The following is a 15,162-nucleotide window of genomic DNA, read 5'->3' on the forward strand; positions in this document are numbered from 1 at the left end:
TAACCGCTCCCCTGTCCGCCCGATCACCCCCAACTGCCTTCCCCTGCTGGCCTGGTTGCCCCCCAACTGCCCTCCCCTGCCGGCCATCTTGTGATGACGCGGGGACCACCTAGACTTTTATTAGTATATAGATAGTAGCTCTGTCCTCTAAAGCAACTTTGATTACCATCTTTCCAGGGCAGCAATAGAAAGCCCTTTTCAGTAATTTCCTAAGACTCTTTGATACTACTTTGCTGCTTCTGGATTTTTCCACTGTATGTCTCTTAGAAACAAATTAAGCCAGAATAAGTTGTTCCAGCTAATGAAGTGTACTTTGGGTTCTTTCCCCGTGATTGAGAATTATCCAGCAAAATACCAAATTGTTTTAGGACGCATTTTCTCTTAGTTTTGAAATATTGCAATACTACGTTACTACAAATAAAGAGCATCAAGATAACAATATACAAGAATGTGTATAAGTGGAAACTACAGGAATCCTTTTTTAAAGCAAGGATATGTGGGGGTCTCATGAGTAAATTACTATGTGTCCACATAGTTTAAAACAGAAAAAGAACATATGCCCTCCCTACTCCTTAACCCCCCCAACACACATACCCCCACCCCCATCATTTAACAGTTTCTCCCAGGGCACAAGCTCAGGACAATCACTCCTCAGAAATGCAAACCACTCAACTCAAAATGACTCAGGCTCTCAAACACTTTGCACCTGAGCGCCACATCCCACCCACTACTCAATCACTTTCAACAGGCTTCTCTGAATGAAAATCCCAAACCGGGAAGGTTTAACTAGCCCCCAACACCGCTCACACGCCACCCGCGGCATCCGGGAACCCGGCGCCCGGGTTTTCTGTTTTCGCGAGGCCAAACAAGGGTTCCAGGATTCAGGATCCTACTGTACCCCAATGGGTCGAGTCCGGATTCATCTGCCTCGGTAGTCGAACTGGCGCTCTTTAGACCAGAGGCAGTGGCCGGGCCTTCCCCGCGGGGCACACGGGCCGGCGGCAGTTGGAGCAAGTGGCTCTGACCTCCCAGCATCTCCACCTCTCGTCAGTCAGGCAGTCCCCCCACTCCGTTCCCTGCTCTCGGGCGCACGTGTCGCCCCCCGGCGCACCCTCGGACACGCACCCTCACGCGAGCGGGCGGGCGGGCATCTGCGGACCCCCATTTCCCCCCACACCCCTCTCGTTGCTCCTTTCGTATCTGTCTGGCTGACCTGAGCTACACTGACCCCTAGGAGGGGTGGCACCCCTCGACCCCAGGACGCCCGAGCCTGAAGCTGGGGGAGGGGGTGATGACAGATGGGCGAAGGGCGGGGATTCGGGGGGAAGGGGCGGAGCCTCCCAGCATGGAGGTGCTGGCGGCTGACAGTAAGAGTGGGGCAGCAGGCGGGAGGGGTACGCGGACACTGCGGGCAGGGCCGGGGGTCAGACGTGGCGGGAAGGAGCTCGCGCAGACACGGGGGGCTGACAGGCAGAGAGACACACAGACACGGGAACTGACAGTCGCGGGGACACACGGGCCGGCAGGCCGGCGGGCCGCGGCAGGCGCTCACCTGGCAGCGGCGGCGGCGGCGCCCGCGGCCGGGCGGCTCTCACCGCGCTCCGGGCCTCTCTCCTGGCGGCCGGCCGGTCGGCCGGCGCGGGCCCCGCTGAGGCGGCGGCGACGGCGGAGCCGCAGACTGCTGAGCGGCGGGGACGCAGCTGCACCAACCGACTCCCGGCCGCTCGGCTCGGCTCGGCCGTACTCGGAAACGCTCGGCTCCGCTCGGTCCCGCTCGGCTCGGCTGGGGGCGTGGCCCGAGGCCCCCCGCCCAAGTCGCCTCTGGCGCCAGTGGGCGGGGCTTTCATGCAAGCGTGAGCCCCCTGACGTACCCGAGAGCGGACCTTGCCCCGGGCGCATGCGCGGGCTGCGGTCCGACTCTGCCCCGCGTGGAACTTGAGGGGGTTGGTGAAGAAGGGGACTGGGGCGGATGCTGCGGCCCCAGAGGTTACCGGCTTTTGTATTCCATATCCTGGTCTTTCTGGAGGACCAACTAAGGAAGGCCACACCAAGCTACACTTTGAAAAGGATGTGGGCAGTGCAGGGGCCAGAGGCCATCCCCACCCTTCTCCCCTATCCCCGTCCAGTGTTTCCCAACACGCGTCACCTTGGGAGTCCGTCTTTCTTTTATCCCACCAACAGGCACGTCACTGCAGTTTTGAAACTCTTCTGTTTCCTAAACAGAACAACTTTTGATAACTGCTTTCCTAACGTTAAATTTTCAGGTACTTGAAACTTGAAAGCATCAATTAGCCCCCTCATAGAATAATGCTGTCCCTTCTTCACAGCTCCTATTGTGTAACCTGTAACACCTGGGATGGGAGTGGGTCTTTTCCTGAGTTTTTCCTCAGACGCTCAAGGTACCATGTTTGTTATGGAGCCCAAGTCTATAGCAAATATGCTCAGGAAGTGGTCCCCACCTTTAGAATCTAGTGATTAATAAACAGCAAGAGCTCTGCAGTCTGACTGGGTTGGAATCCCAGATCTGCATTATACACTAGCAGATTAATAGTTGGTAGAGTGACTTTGGACATGCTACTTAATCTCTCGTCCGTAAAAGAGCTATGAAAATATTAGTAATGAAGCCAAAAGGAATGGTTGAAAGGATTAAATAACAGCACATGTGAAGTTTTCCACACAGTGCCTGATGTTGAATAAATAAGGCTGGCTTTAACTTTAGTTTACTTACAATTTTCAGAGCCTGAAAACCAGTCAACATATACAAGGGTGGGCAAATGTAGTGAGTATGCAAAAATTTACTTTTGTATTATATATTTTTCTATATGAACTGTAAACCTACTTTTGCCCCCCCCCCCCCCCACACACACACACACACGTGCTGAGCAATATGTCAAACTTGCCAGGTACAATGCCAAACTGAAAATTGCTCCTCAACTTGCTCCTTCCACAGTCTTCCCCACCTCAATTAATGTCAATTCCATCCTTCTGGTGGCTCAGGACAAACCATTGGAATCATCCTCGACTGGTCTCTTGTATCACATCCCACATGCAATCTAGCAGCAAAGCTTCTCAGCTCTCCCTACAGTAGCCTCATCTTCTCTTTCCTGGAATATTGCAATAACCTGCTACCTGCTCTCCCTGAATTCACTCTGCTCTCCTGGAGCTTGTTCTCAAGCAGCCAGAGGGATTCTGTTGAAACCTAAGTCAAAACATCTTTCTCCTCTAAAGCCTTCAATGGCTTCCCACCTCACTCAGAGCAAAAACCAAAGCCTTTTTTTCAAGGACCTTCAAGATTCTATGTGACTGCACCCCTCTGCTCCCCAGCACTCTGCGTCTCCATCCAATCCACCCCCTCACTCCATTCCAGCCACACTAGCCTCCTTCCTGCTCCTAGAACATGCAGGCCACTTTCACCTCAGGACCTTTGCCCTTGGTATTTCTTCTTCCCAATATATCAAAAAGGCATGCTCCTTACTCCAAATATCTGCTCATAAGTCATCTCCCCAGCCAGGCTGGTGTGGCTCAGTTGGTTGAACACTGACCCATGCACCAAGAGCTCAGGAGTTTGATTCCTGGTCAGAGCACATGTCCGGAGTTTGGGCTCAATCCCCAGTAGGGGGCCTGTAGGAGGCAGCCGATAAATTTTTCTCTTTCTTAGATGTTTCTATTTCTCTCCCTCTCCCTTCCTTTCTCTCTGAAATCAATATATATATATATATATTGATTTATATATATATATATTCCCCAGAAAGACCTCCCAGACCACTCTACTAAAATATCAAGTCCCAACCCCCATCACTCTCTCTTTCCTCATCCTGCTTTATTTTTCCTCATGGCCCTTATGACCTGAATATCATCTGTAATGTCCCAAGGGCAGCAACTTTGTGTTCTAGCATCTGGAGCATGGCCTGACATGACCTGAATATTATCTGTAATGTCCCAAGGGCACGGACTTTATATTCCAGCATCTGCAACATGGCCTGACATGCTCAAGCACTCAATAAATATTTGTTGAATGAAAGTATATATGGAATGTGTTGTTCCAAAGGACTCCATTTACTCAACCAACTTTCCTGAGCATGTATTCTAACCCAGGCCCTGTGGGATGCAGAGGTAAAGGAGGCACTCTCCCGACCACTGAGAACTCAGTATTTTGGAGGAGACATGTAAAGAAGTACTTCTGGAAGAAAGTATGTAACGCTCTATGGATAAGCCAACTGCTTTGGGAAGTAGAGAGAAGGACATAATACTATATAAGAGAGTGTGGAAAGGTTTCTCAGAGGAGGTGACACTAGTCTGGTTCTAAAGAGATGAGGAGGAGGAGACTCCAGGCAGAGGAAACAGCATGCACGTAAAACCAGTGTTGGGAGGTTTGTCACAAATCTCCTTTACCAAAGGAGGCAAATTATTATTTTTTAAATAATTTAAGAAGATTCCAGGTGGTTCCTATAATGTCACCTGCACTTACTTTCTGATGAGCTTTCTCAAGCGGGAAAGAAGCTGTCAGAAGTATAGTTGATGCAATAGAGTTATAACCTGAACTCCCATTTTATTGGAATGAGCTATACCTGTGACTTTTTTATGTCAGGGTCCAGAGGCAAAGAGCATGTGTCATTAGACGTTTGCTGGCTGCAAGTACCAGTTACCCATCAGGTCAGTTTAAGGAAAATAAAAGGAGAACTTAAAAGCTTGGGGTGGGGCAGGAGGGTGGTTCTCTCAGGCCAAGCACAAGAACCCAGCTGGACTTCTGGATGAATTGGAAGCAGAGCAAGGGTTACCAGTAGGACCATCTCTCTGCAAACTTGTTTTCTCTGATTCATGATAATAAAATGGACATATGTCTGCCAGCCACTCCCAAGTACATGACAATTCCAACTATCCAGAGAGAGACTAAAAATCCCTAATTGTTCCAATTTCCAAATCCCAAAAAAGAGGCTCTCATTGACCCAACTTGAGTCAGGTGACCCCTCCTAGTTCACCAGGAACCCACCGCCGTGGATCAGGACCACAAAAAAAGGAATTGTTTTGAATTGAGGAGATAACTTAATAGAACTCCCTCTAAGAACCATTAATTTCACGTAATGGAAAAACATCTGGGAGACATTTGATTGTGACACAGGAGAAGATTATTGAATTTCTGATTTCTGCTTAGTAGGGAGGCCTCTTTGTAGGCAGCAATCAAAACAGGAAGTTGTTCTTTTCCCAACAAAAAGTGGACAGAAACTGGGGTGGTCTCCATAAGTCCTCTGTAGTGGGTATTCTGATGGCCTCCTATGGTAGTTGACATTAATGCCAGCCACCAAAGATTTTTGGGTTTGCTTGCAAGACACCTGTTAGGATTGTACTTCTTTACACCTTTGAGTCGGGAGTGGCCATGTCACTTACTTTTATTATAGTCAATAAAGTATGAGCAGAAGTATATCACTCCTGGATCCAAATTTTAAGAGCTAGTAGGCTATTTTTTTGTTTTCTCTTTCCCTCAGTAACAGCAAAAGACAATGCTTGAGATAGTTATAGTTCCATCAGCCTAGGTCCTGGAGTGAGAAAACATGGAATAATGCCCCTAGATGACCCACAGTGGATGTGTAGTATTAGCAAGAAATAAACCTTTCCTGTTATAAAAAAAATAAAAAATGGTACTTGTTTGTTATCACAGCAAAACCCAGCCTATCCTGAGAGATGCATCTTCCTAACATCCAGTCTATCTCACCCCCCATTGTACAGCAAGACAACCTGAGTGGGATGGACCCTTATCTCCCACATGGGGTGTGGACCCTAAGCCAGTTGAAGTAATCTAATGCACCTTGTATTGGCTGCTCCAGGGATAGCCCTCTTACCCTGGCCTACATCTAGCAGTACCCAATATTTACCTCATTGCAATAGTTGCATAAAGCCTTCACTGTCTCCCTGGATGTCAGTAAGGAACTATTTGCTGCTGGCAGCTACTGTGTGACCAGGAAGAGAGCCAGCCTAACGATGATACCAATGCATGGAAAAGGGAAAGGCAGGTGAACTGAAGAGAAACAGAGTTGGGGTGTTGATCAAGGCTTACCTGAATCCATCTACCCAATAATCTACCCAATAAAGTTACATAAGTCAATAAATTCCCTTTATCATTGATTCTAATTTGACTTGGATTCTCTTATACTTGAAACCAAAAGCATTCCAACTATGACTGTTCACTGCATACTTCTGAGTAGTAGCCAGTGCCATAGACTCACAGGTGGCAAAGAGTCTGGGCTATGAACAATGGCAGGAAGAGAAGCTGAAAATTCTACCTGATTTATATGCCAGTTCCTTATCAAGAATGAGTATCACGACGCAGGCACAGCACAGAGAAGAATCAGGATGAGGCCTGTCTTCTGCCAGCACTCACAGCTGGGGTTCTGCTGCCTCTATGGGCAGCCCAGCCCAGGACCCCCGTCCTAACACAGGGTGGGACCTGGAATCACATTTTATTTTCTAAATATGCACTTTCTGCTGGACCAGAGACGAGTTTGAATGTCCATGAGCTCTCTAAGCTCAAGGCATTGTCTGTCCCCAATAAATATGTATTGTGTACCTACCACGTACCTGACCCTCTCTTACGTTCTGGATATGCAACAGTGAATAAAACCAGAGCCCTTCATGGAGCTTACAGCCTAATAAGTAGGGCAGACATTGGTCAAGTAATCAACAACATAAATCTTACATGGTGCTGGGTACCATGAGATCCGGGGGGGTGGAAACCTTGGAGAATTTAATGCTGGCAAGCCTGCACTACCAGATTTTCAAGTCAAAGAAAAACAATTCTAGGTAGAAACTCAGAAGCTGGAGCTAACATCGTCCTTAATGGTAAAACATTGAACACTTTCCTCCCTAAGGTCAGGAACAGAGCAAGGATATCAGCTGTCACCACCTCTAATCAACATTTGACTCTATGCCCTAGCCAGGACTGTAATGCAAGAAAAAAAAAAAAAAAAAGTCATAAAGATATGAAAGAAAAAAAAAAGTAAAACTGTCTTTATCCAAAGATAATATGATAGTGGAGATAGGAAATCCTAAGAAATATTAAACTTTTAGGACCAATAAATGACCATCTTAGTCTGGCTGCTATCATGAAATACCACAAATTGGGTCTTATCAACAATAAAAATGTATTTCTCACAGTTCTGGAGGCTGGAAGTCTGAGCTCAGGGTGCCACATGGTCGGGTTCTGATGAAGGCTCTCTTCTGGGTTGCAAATTTAATACTATCCCCAAATCAACCTTATTTCTATCGTCCAGCAAATGTCAGAAAATAGTTTTTAAAAGAATAGTCAAAATAGTTTTGAAATAACAACAAAAACAAAAAAAATGCCAAATACAGACAAACCTCAGTTCTCAAACAATTCACTTCTCAACCCGACAATCCTTTCATGCTAATACCTGTATGATCAATCAATCATTTCTCAGGGAACAACAAAGGGGAGAATGCACAGGTATGAGTCAGTTTACCACTAAACCTTATGTTGTTAGCATCTCAGGAAATTGTGCTGTGAATATTTTTGTGGGCTTTTTTCCCCTTGGTTGCTGATTATTGTTAAATTTTCATTTTTTACTATACATTTCATTCTTTCTTTAAAATATATTGATATTGATTTCAGAGAGGAAGGGAGAGGGAGAGAGAGATAGAAACATCAATGATGAAAGAGAACCATTGATCGGCTGCCTCCTGCACACCCCCTACTGGGGATCGAGCCCGCAACCTAGGCATGTGCCCTTGACCGGAATCGAACCTGGGACCCTTCAGTCCACAGGTCAACACTCTATCCACCGAACCAAACCAGCTAGGGCTCCTTTTGAATACTGACTGATAATTGAACCTTGACCTCCTGGTTCATAGGTCGATGCTCAACCACTGAGCCATGCCAGCTGGGCCAGTTGAACTTTACAAAAACTGAACATTAGGTGTTAAATATCTGTCCATTTTAATACACATAGACCTACTTCACACTTGGAGAGGGGGGTAATGCATATATTTATTATCTTGATTGTGGTGGTGATGGTTTCATGGGTATCTGCACCTGTCAAAACTCAAATGTATGCTTTAAACATGTCAGTACTGTATGTCAATCATACCCCAATAAAACTGGAAACGTATTGTGCTTTTAAATCTTTTACTGTTTTCCCCACTTAACACTCTAAATTCCATCCAGTCTGCTGTATGTGTGTCAAATTCGTAGCTGCTCACTGCTGTGTAGAAATAAGCTGTCAAATAAGCAGGTAGTTCTCAGTGAAATGGGGTCTGCGTAGGGCACATCATTCAGCCATCCCATCCTTGCCTCCTGCTCGCCTATGCCACAGACAATGCTATCCTATATAATAAAAGCGTAATATGCAAATCGACCAAACGGCTGAATGACCAGTCAGCGGGGAGAGGGGCCGGCAAGCAGGCGGTGCCAGGACAGCCAAGGCATGTGCCAGCGGGCAGAGGGAGGGAACGGTGATGGGGTGGGGGGCGACCACCAGCGGTGGTGGAGGGGTGATGGGGGGGAGGGCAGCAATGTCCCCTGATCAGCCTAGTGGCAGCAGCGTAGAGGTACAGTGATGGAGGCAGCGCTGTCCCCTGATCGCCCATCCGGTCACCTCCCGCAGAGGGAAGCCAGACTGCGGCTTACGGGGATCGGGCCTAAGCCGTCAGTAGGACATCCCCTGAGGACTCCCAGGTTGTGAGAGGGCGCAGGCCAGGCCGAGGGCCCCACCCACCCACCCCAGTGCATGAATTTTCGTGCACCAGGCCTCTACTCATAAACAACCTCCTCCTTGTCATCATGTATCTAAGCAAACTTTCTTCAAAATACACTTCAAGGATTGAGGTTGCTGAACAACGTGTCTGAGTCAAGTTTCCCCGTGCAGCCCGCTGCCGGGAGGGTCCCAGTCTCTTCACTTGAGTTTCTGACCCCTTCCTGCTGCAACAAGACAGAGGGCAAGGACTTAGGTCCATGGCATCCCCCTTCAATTTGGTAGCGACCTCATGGTTGCTGACAAAGAATTCTTCAGGCACATGGCTGTGGCCATGCCATAAGTGCGTAACAGATGGAATGTCTTTATTTTTTACTTGTTTTTTTATCCTGTTTTGGGGCACGGGAGCAGGTTAGAGAAAGGAGCTCTATAGCCTGTCTTTCGGGGCACGCCCTGGCGGCCTTCGAAGGTCCACCTACAGGGGGGAGCTGGGCCTCAGGGCTCAGACAGGGTTTGAAGCAGCCAGGAATGCAGCAACCCAGCTGGTCGCTCAGGAACACCTCAGTGAACAAGACTGCGGGGAAGGAAGTCATTACATAGACAGCTGGGCTGCAAAAAAACAAAAATACTTCCCACACCAAACTCCACAAAGCAGTGTGGCTGGGTGCCCCATGACTCAACGGGTTGTCTGCCATGTGGCACACAACCCTCACCCACTGCTGGCCACTCCTCTGAGCAGCTTGGAAATGACTGGGTGGGGGCCTCAGGAAAATCCATGACTGTCTTCCCTCTCCACCCTCTCTGCTCTGCCTTTGCTACCCTCAGCAGCTCCCTTCTCCTCACTCCTTTCTTTTTCACCCTTTTGCCCTTAAAAAAAAAAAAAAGGCTGGAATTTAGTATTTCACACCTGCTGGAGGCTTTATGGGTCAAAACACTGGCAACCACCCTGGCCGGTTTGGCTCAGTGGAAAGAGGTTCAGCCTGCAGACTGAAGGGTCCCAGGTTCGATTCTGGTCAAGGGCACATGCCCAGGTTGTGGGCTCGATCCCCAGTGGCAGGTGTGCAGGAGGCAGGCAGCCAATCAATGATTCTCTCTCATCATTGATGTTTCTATCTCTCTCTCCCTTCCCCTTCCTCTCTGAAATCAATAAAAATATATTAAAAAACAAAACGAAACAAACAAACAAAAAAAAACACACTGGCAACCTACTGAATCAGACAGATACCAGCAACAAATCATACCACCTGGGCAGGGGCCATATCACCTGGAGAGAGGCCGGGGGAGACAGATGGCAGCAAGGGATGGAGACTTCAAGGTAGAGGCAAGACCATCAGAGATGCAGATATTTACTCACTAATCTTGACTGGAGACCTACTCTATGCCAAATACCATTCTGAGAATAGAAAGGTGCAGACAGATCCCATGTCTTGTCCTCCTGAGGGATACGTTCTCCTGGGGGAAGACCCACAAACACCAAATACCATAAATTAGTAAATTAGTTAGCATGTGAAAAGGTGATAGGGCTACCAGAAAAGATTACAGCAGGGAAAGGTAGATGGGAGGGGTCAGGGTAGGAAGATGACATCTGAGGAGGTGGGGGCGGGGGGTGAGCCATGTGGGTGTCCAGGGAAAGAGCATTCTGGGTAGAGGAAATCACCAGGTCAGAGGGGGCAGTGTGCCTGGTGTGCTTGAGAACCAACCAGGAGGTGAATGTAGCGGCTGCAGGCAGTGAGGGGGAGCTGAGTGGGAGATGAGAGCAGAGAGGTGGGAGGTGGGAGACTGGGGACCACGGGCGGGTTTTGAGCAGAGATCTAACCAGAACTGACTTTGGTTTTAACAGCATCCCACTGTCAGGTGTTTCTGACCTCTGAGAGTATGATGCAAGAGGAGTACAAAATGAAACTACTGAGTGTGGCAATGGTTTCATGGGTATCTACACCTGTCAAAACTCAAATGCACACTTTAAACATGTGTGGTTTACTGAACGCCAGTCATACCTCAATAAAACTGGGAAAGTGTGGAGCTTTAAATCTATTACTATTGTCCCCACTTGATACCCTAAATTCTATCCAGGCTGTTGTGTGTACATCTAAGTCGTAGCTGCTCACTGCTGTGTAGAAAGAAGTCTTGCCAAAGACATAGAATTGTATGAAGTCAATGAGAGTGATGCTGGGAACAGATGGAATCACATAAAGCATTGGCAGATGAGGGTCTGGCAGTGTTAGAAAAGGACATCACAGGGCAGGAGTTTCCAAAGAATGATTTAAGTAAGAGATAAGAGAAGCCTTTGGAAAAACCAAAGGAGTCCAGAATTATTTTTGGATAGTTGTGCTTTTGAGAAAATACAATACTACATAATGGATGTCATACCATGCAATCATGCAATTGCTCCCTGCTCCCAAATTATTTAAATTATTCTTGGTCACACTAAAAATTAGGAGAGGGTGGCATGCATAACCAAAATTTTATTCAGTATAGGATAAGATTTTGTTCAGCATATTTTTAAGTATAAGTTAATAACTGGTTTTCTTTTCTTCATGTATAACAATGGTTCCTACTTCACCAGCTTGCTTGTTATAAAGATCAAATAAGAGCATTCACTCACTAACACATGCAACTAATACTTATTGTGGGTCTCCTTTTGTGTACCAGGCCCCAAGTGAGGCTTCAGGTTGCAGTGTTGAGCAAAAAGACATAGCTTTCACTGAATAAGGCCCACATAAAACACTACGATGAAAAGACACATAATTCTATGAAAGCCTATGTAAGGGAAAGTCAACCTAGCCAGAAGATGTATTAGTTAGCTATTACTGTGTAACAAATCACCCAAAACTTAGAAATTTTGAACAACATACATGTACTAGAGGCCTGGTGCATAAAATTCATGCACTCGGGGCAGGGGGTTCCTCAACTCAGCCTGCTCCCTCTCATAGTCTGGGAGCCCTCAGGGGATGCCCAACTGATGGCTCCGGGGAGCGGGCCCAAGCCATCAGCTAGACATCCTTAGCACTGTCAGGAGAGGCTCTTGCCACCACCACTGCATTCGCCAGCCATGAGCCTGGCTTCTGGCTGAGCGGTGCTCCCCCTGTGGGAGCGCACTGACCACCAAGGGGCAGCTCCTGTGTTGAGCATCTGCCCCCTGGTGGTCAGTGTGCATCATAGCGACCGGTCATTCTGCTGTTTGGTCGATTTGCATATTAGCCTTTTATTATATAGGATTATCTCACTACTTCTATGAGTCAGGAGTTGGGTCTTCTGCTTTGAGACTCACAAGGCTGCAATCAAGGACACAGCCAGTCTCATTTGGAGACTGAACTGGGGGAAAATTGCTTCCAAGCTCATGCAGGTTGTTGGCTGGGTTCATTTTCTTGTGACTATAGGACTAAGGACTCTAGCTTTTTGCTGGCGGCTGCCACAGCTCCTAGAGACCATCATAGCTCCTTGTGAGCATCCTAAACCTGGCTGTTTACTTCAAGTCAGCATGGAGAGTCTCCAGAGCTAGTCTGTCACATAATCATGGGAGTGACAGCTGGCACCCCTGCCATATTCTATTGGTTAAAATCAAGTCACAGGTCCCGCTCACACTCAAAAGGTAGGGATAACACAAAAGCATGAATACCAGGAGGCAGGGATACGGACGGTCACCTTGAAGTCTGTCTGCCACTGAAGGCTTCCCTGAGGAAGTAACAATGGAGCTGGGGTCTAGTACAATGACTAGCAATATTATGTCACTCTCCTGCTCAACAACCATCAATTGTTCCTCAATGCCCACGGTTTTGCCCCATATTCCAGGCCAGGCAGGCTATCTGCTTGTACTCACTTTCGCTCCAGTATCCATGCCTTCATTCACCACTTGCACCCACTTAAGCTGCCGCTGGCTCTCTTGTATATCCTCCATCTACTTATAACTCAAGGCTGAGCATAAATTGACCCTCCCTAAACAATATTTTTGAACATATATTTAAGTGAAGAGCACCATGCTAGACCCTCCTTGAACTGGAAAGCATAATGAGGCATGATCCTGAATGCCAGATGCAGAGTGGGGAGCAGCGGGTATCCTCAAATAAGAAGAGGAAGAATAGAAGGTTCCTTTGCTGAAGATCAAGTTCATGGGGCAGTTGGTAAGTCCTACAGAGATTTTAGATGCACAGAAAGCTCCACTTCATGCAATGCTTCATGATCTTTCAGTATTCTTCCCTAGGCTGGAAATCACGAGTGGGTTCCAAAAGGTTTCGGTCAACCTGAAGTTTTTCTGGGAAGGACAGTTGGAGCCAGGAACTGCCCAGCCGCAGCCCACGCTGCCAGTCAACCTGGCCAGGCTGGCACCAAAGGCTTCTTTGGAAGGAGTAGGGAATAGCACATAAGTCTCCTGCCCTTCAGCCCAGGATTCCCAGGCCTGAGGCCCAGAGTCTGGCTTCCTCTGGCCTGCGGCAGGGGGCGGGGCTAGGAGGGCGGGGCCAGCAGGGACGGCTCTGCTTCCTCAACCTTCAGCTTTGGACCCACGCACCTGCTCACTGCTGCGATAGGGGTCTGAATCTTTGCAGATGTCCTTCGTAGAGGGCAGAAGCAGCCTGGATCTAGAGGTGGGGGAAGGCCTGGCTCCCTGAGTCCCCCGTGCCCATCTTCCCTAGTGCCCACTCCACCTGGAAGCCAGAGGGCTTTTTCTCAATACCCATTAAAGCTTCATTTGCTCTGAGCACCTCGACTCAATCAGAATCCTTCCCCACCCCACACTCCCTCCCACCTCACTTCACTTTCCATCCTCAGTAGTGAACTACCCCCAGGACCTTGTACAAACTACTAGACCCTACAACTGGAACATTGTTCCCACCCTTCTTCACCAAAAAATTCCAGTTTTTTTTTTTCAGGCTTAGACATCTACTCAGGAAAGCTGGACTTGACCCCTCCCATCCTGCTATGGGCTCCAGGGCTTGGCCCACCACAGCTCTCATATTTTTATATCATAGCCACCTGACTGCCTGTCTATTCTTGTCTTTCTTTTCCTTCTTCCTCCCCTTCCCTCCCCCCAAGCCTGTAGTGTGGCTGCAGCATCACGGTGTCTGGCCCAGGCATGGTGCTGGGTAAGATCATAAACACCTTGCCTGGTGGTCCTCTATACCTCTGCCTGGATTGGGGAGACTCCCGCTTCATGTCTTAGAGCAGCAGGTCTCAAACTACAACTGGCATCAGAATCACCTGGTGGTGGGCGGGGGGGGGGGGGGGAGTGGGGACGGCGCTTATAAAACACAGATGGCTACGCCTCACCCCCAGAGTTTCTGCTTCAGTAGGCCTGGAGTAGGGCCCGAGTTTGCATTTCTAAGAAGTCCCCAGGTGTGGCTGCTGCTGCCAGCCCAGGAACCAACTTTAAGAATCACTTTTCCCAAGCATGTCAAACCCACCGGCCGCGAGTTTGACATGCCTGAGAGCATCAGTTTCCCCATTGCTAGAATAGGATAGCTGCTGTTCCTACCTAGGTTTTGTGGGAATCCAATGAGACAATGCAAATGGAGAACACAGCATTGTGCCTGGGCCCAGTGAAGTGTCTGCAATTGCTAAATGGAGAGGGCAAGAGACATGCCAAGCAGGGAAAACATGGGCAAGAGCAGAGGCAGGGAAGGGCCCAAGCAGGGCAGCGGGGCTGACAGAAGAGCCAAGGCCAGGCACAGCAGCCAGAGTCCAAGTTGCAGGATGGAAGCAGCTGGGAGCAGGTGGGAGCTGAATGTGGCAACACTGGGCAGGAGGCTGTTGCCGGCGGCGAATTCCACATGCTGGGTTCTCCTTGGCTATTTGGCCAGGCACTGGGTTGCCAGGTTTAGCAAATGAAAATAAAGGCTAGTCTTTAAATTTGAATTTCAGATAAACCACACATCATTTTAGTATCCCAAATATTGCATGGGACACACACTAAAAATAAAACCTTATGTTATTTATCAGAAATTCAAACTTAACTAGGCATCCTTTACTTTTATTTGCTAAATCTGACAACCCTCGCCAGATACTAACTGCTTACCACCCAACCCCCAAGCCTGCATGCTGGAAGGAGAAGGTCCCAGATTCCTCTGCCTCCCTCCCCACCTTCAACAAGGCCATCAGGAGTGATCCAAGCTGCAGGCCTGGGTGAGAGGGTCCTTTCGCCTCATGCTAGGCTCACCCAGCAAGAAAGTAGTGGGACACCGTAACTCATCCTTGGGCCTGACTTAGCGAAGCACAGAAGACCATCTAGTTCCATAAAGAAGGAAGTGCCACCTACACTCATGAGTTAATTCAGAAACCAACAGTTGCCAGTAGCATGGGCCCATCTAGTGAGTGTACTCTGAGAGAGGAGAAAATAGCCTCTATCCTTAACCCCAGAAAGGGGCAAACACAAGCACCCATGGCAGGGTGGGCCCTGCCTCGTTCAGTTTACATGGGCGTTAGGACATTATTCTCCCAGAGGCTGCCTCTGTCTCCCCTGCCTCAT

General features: G+C 48.4%; 1 protein-coding gene across 4 annotated transcripts in view; it reads right to left on the reverse strand.

Annotated features, from left to right (window-relative positions):
- Positions 1–1,823, reverse strand: part of ZHX3 (zinc fingers and homeoboxes 3) — a 117,984-nt gene extending 116,161 nt beyond the window's left edge. The window contains exon 1 of one of the 4 annotated variants that reach the window (XM_080685598.1): positions 1,553–1,823. The gene's annotated coding sequence lies outside the window, so the exon portion shown is untranslated. Of the gene's footprint in view, positions 1–898; positions 1,226–1,552 lie in introns of those variants that run through there. The other 3 variants (XM_080685600.1, XM_080685601.1, XM_080685599.1) reach the window with 3 other exon arrangements.
- Between the last annotated feature and the right edge of the window lie 13,339 nt (positions 1,824–15,162).

The sequence above is a fragment of the Plecotus auritus genome (genome assembly GCF_963455305.1).
Source record: "Plecotus auritus genome assembly, chromosome: 8".
In the NCBI taxonomy this organism is placed as follows: Eukaryota; Metazoa; Chordata; class Mammalia; order Chiroptera; family Vespertilionidae; genus Plecotus; species Plecotus auritus.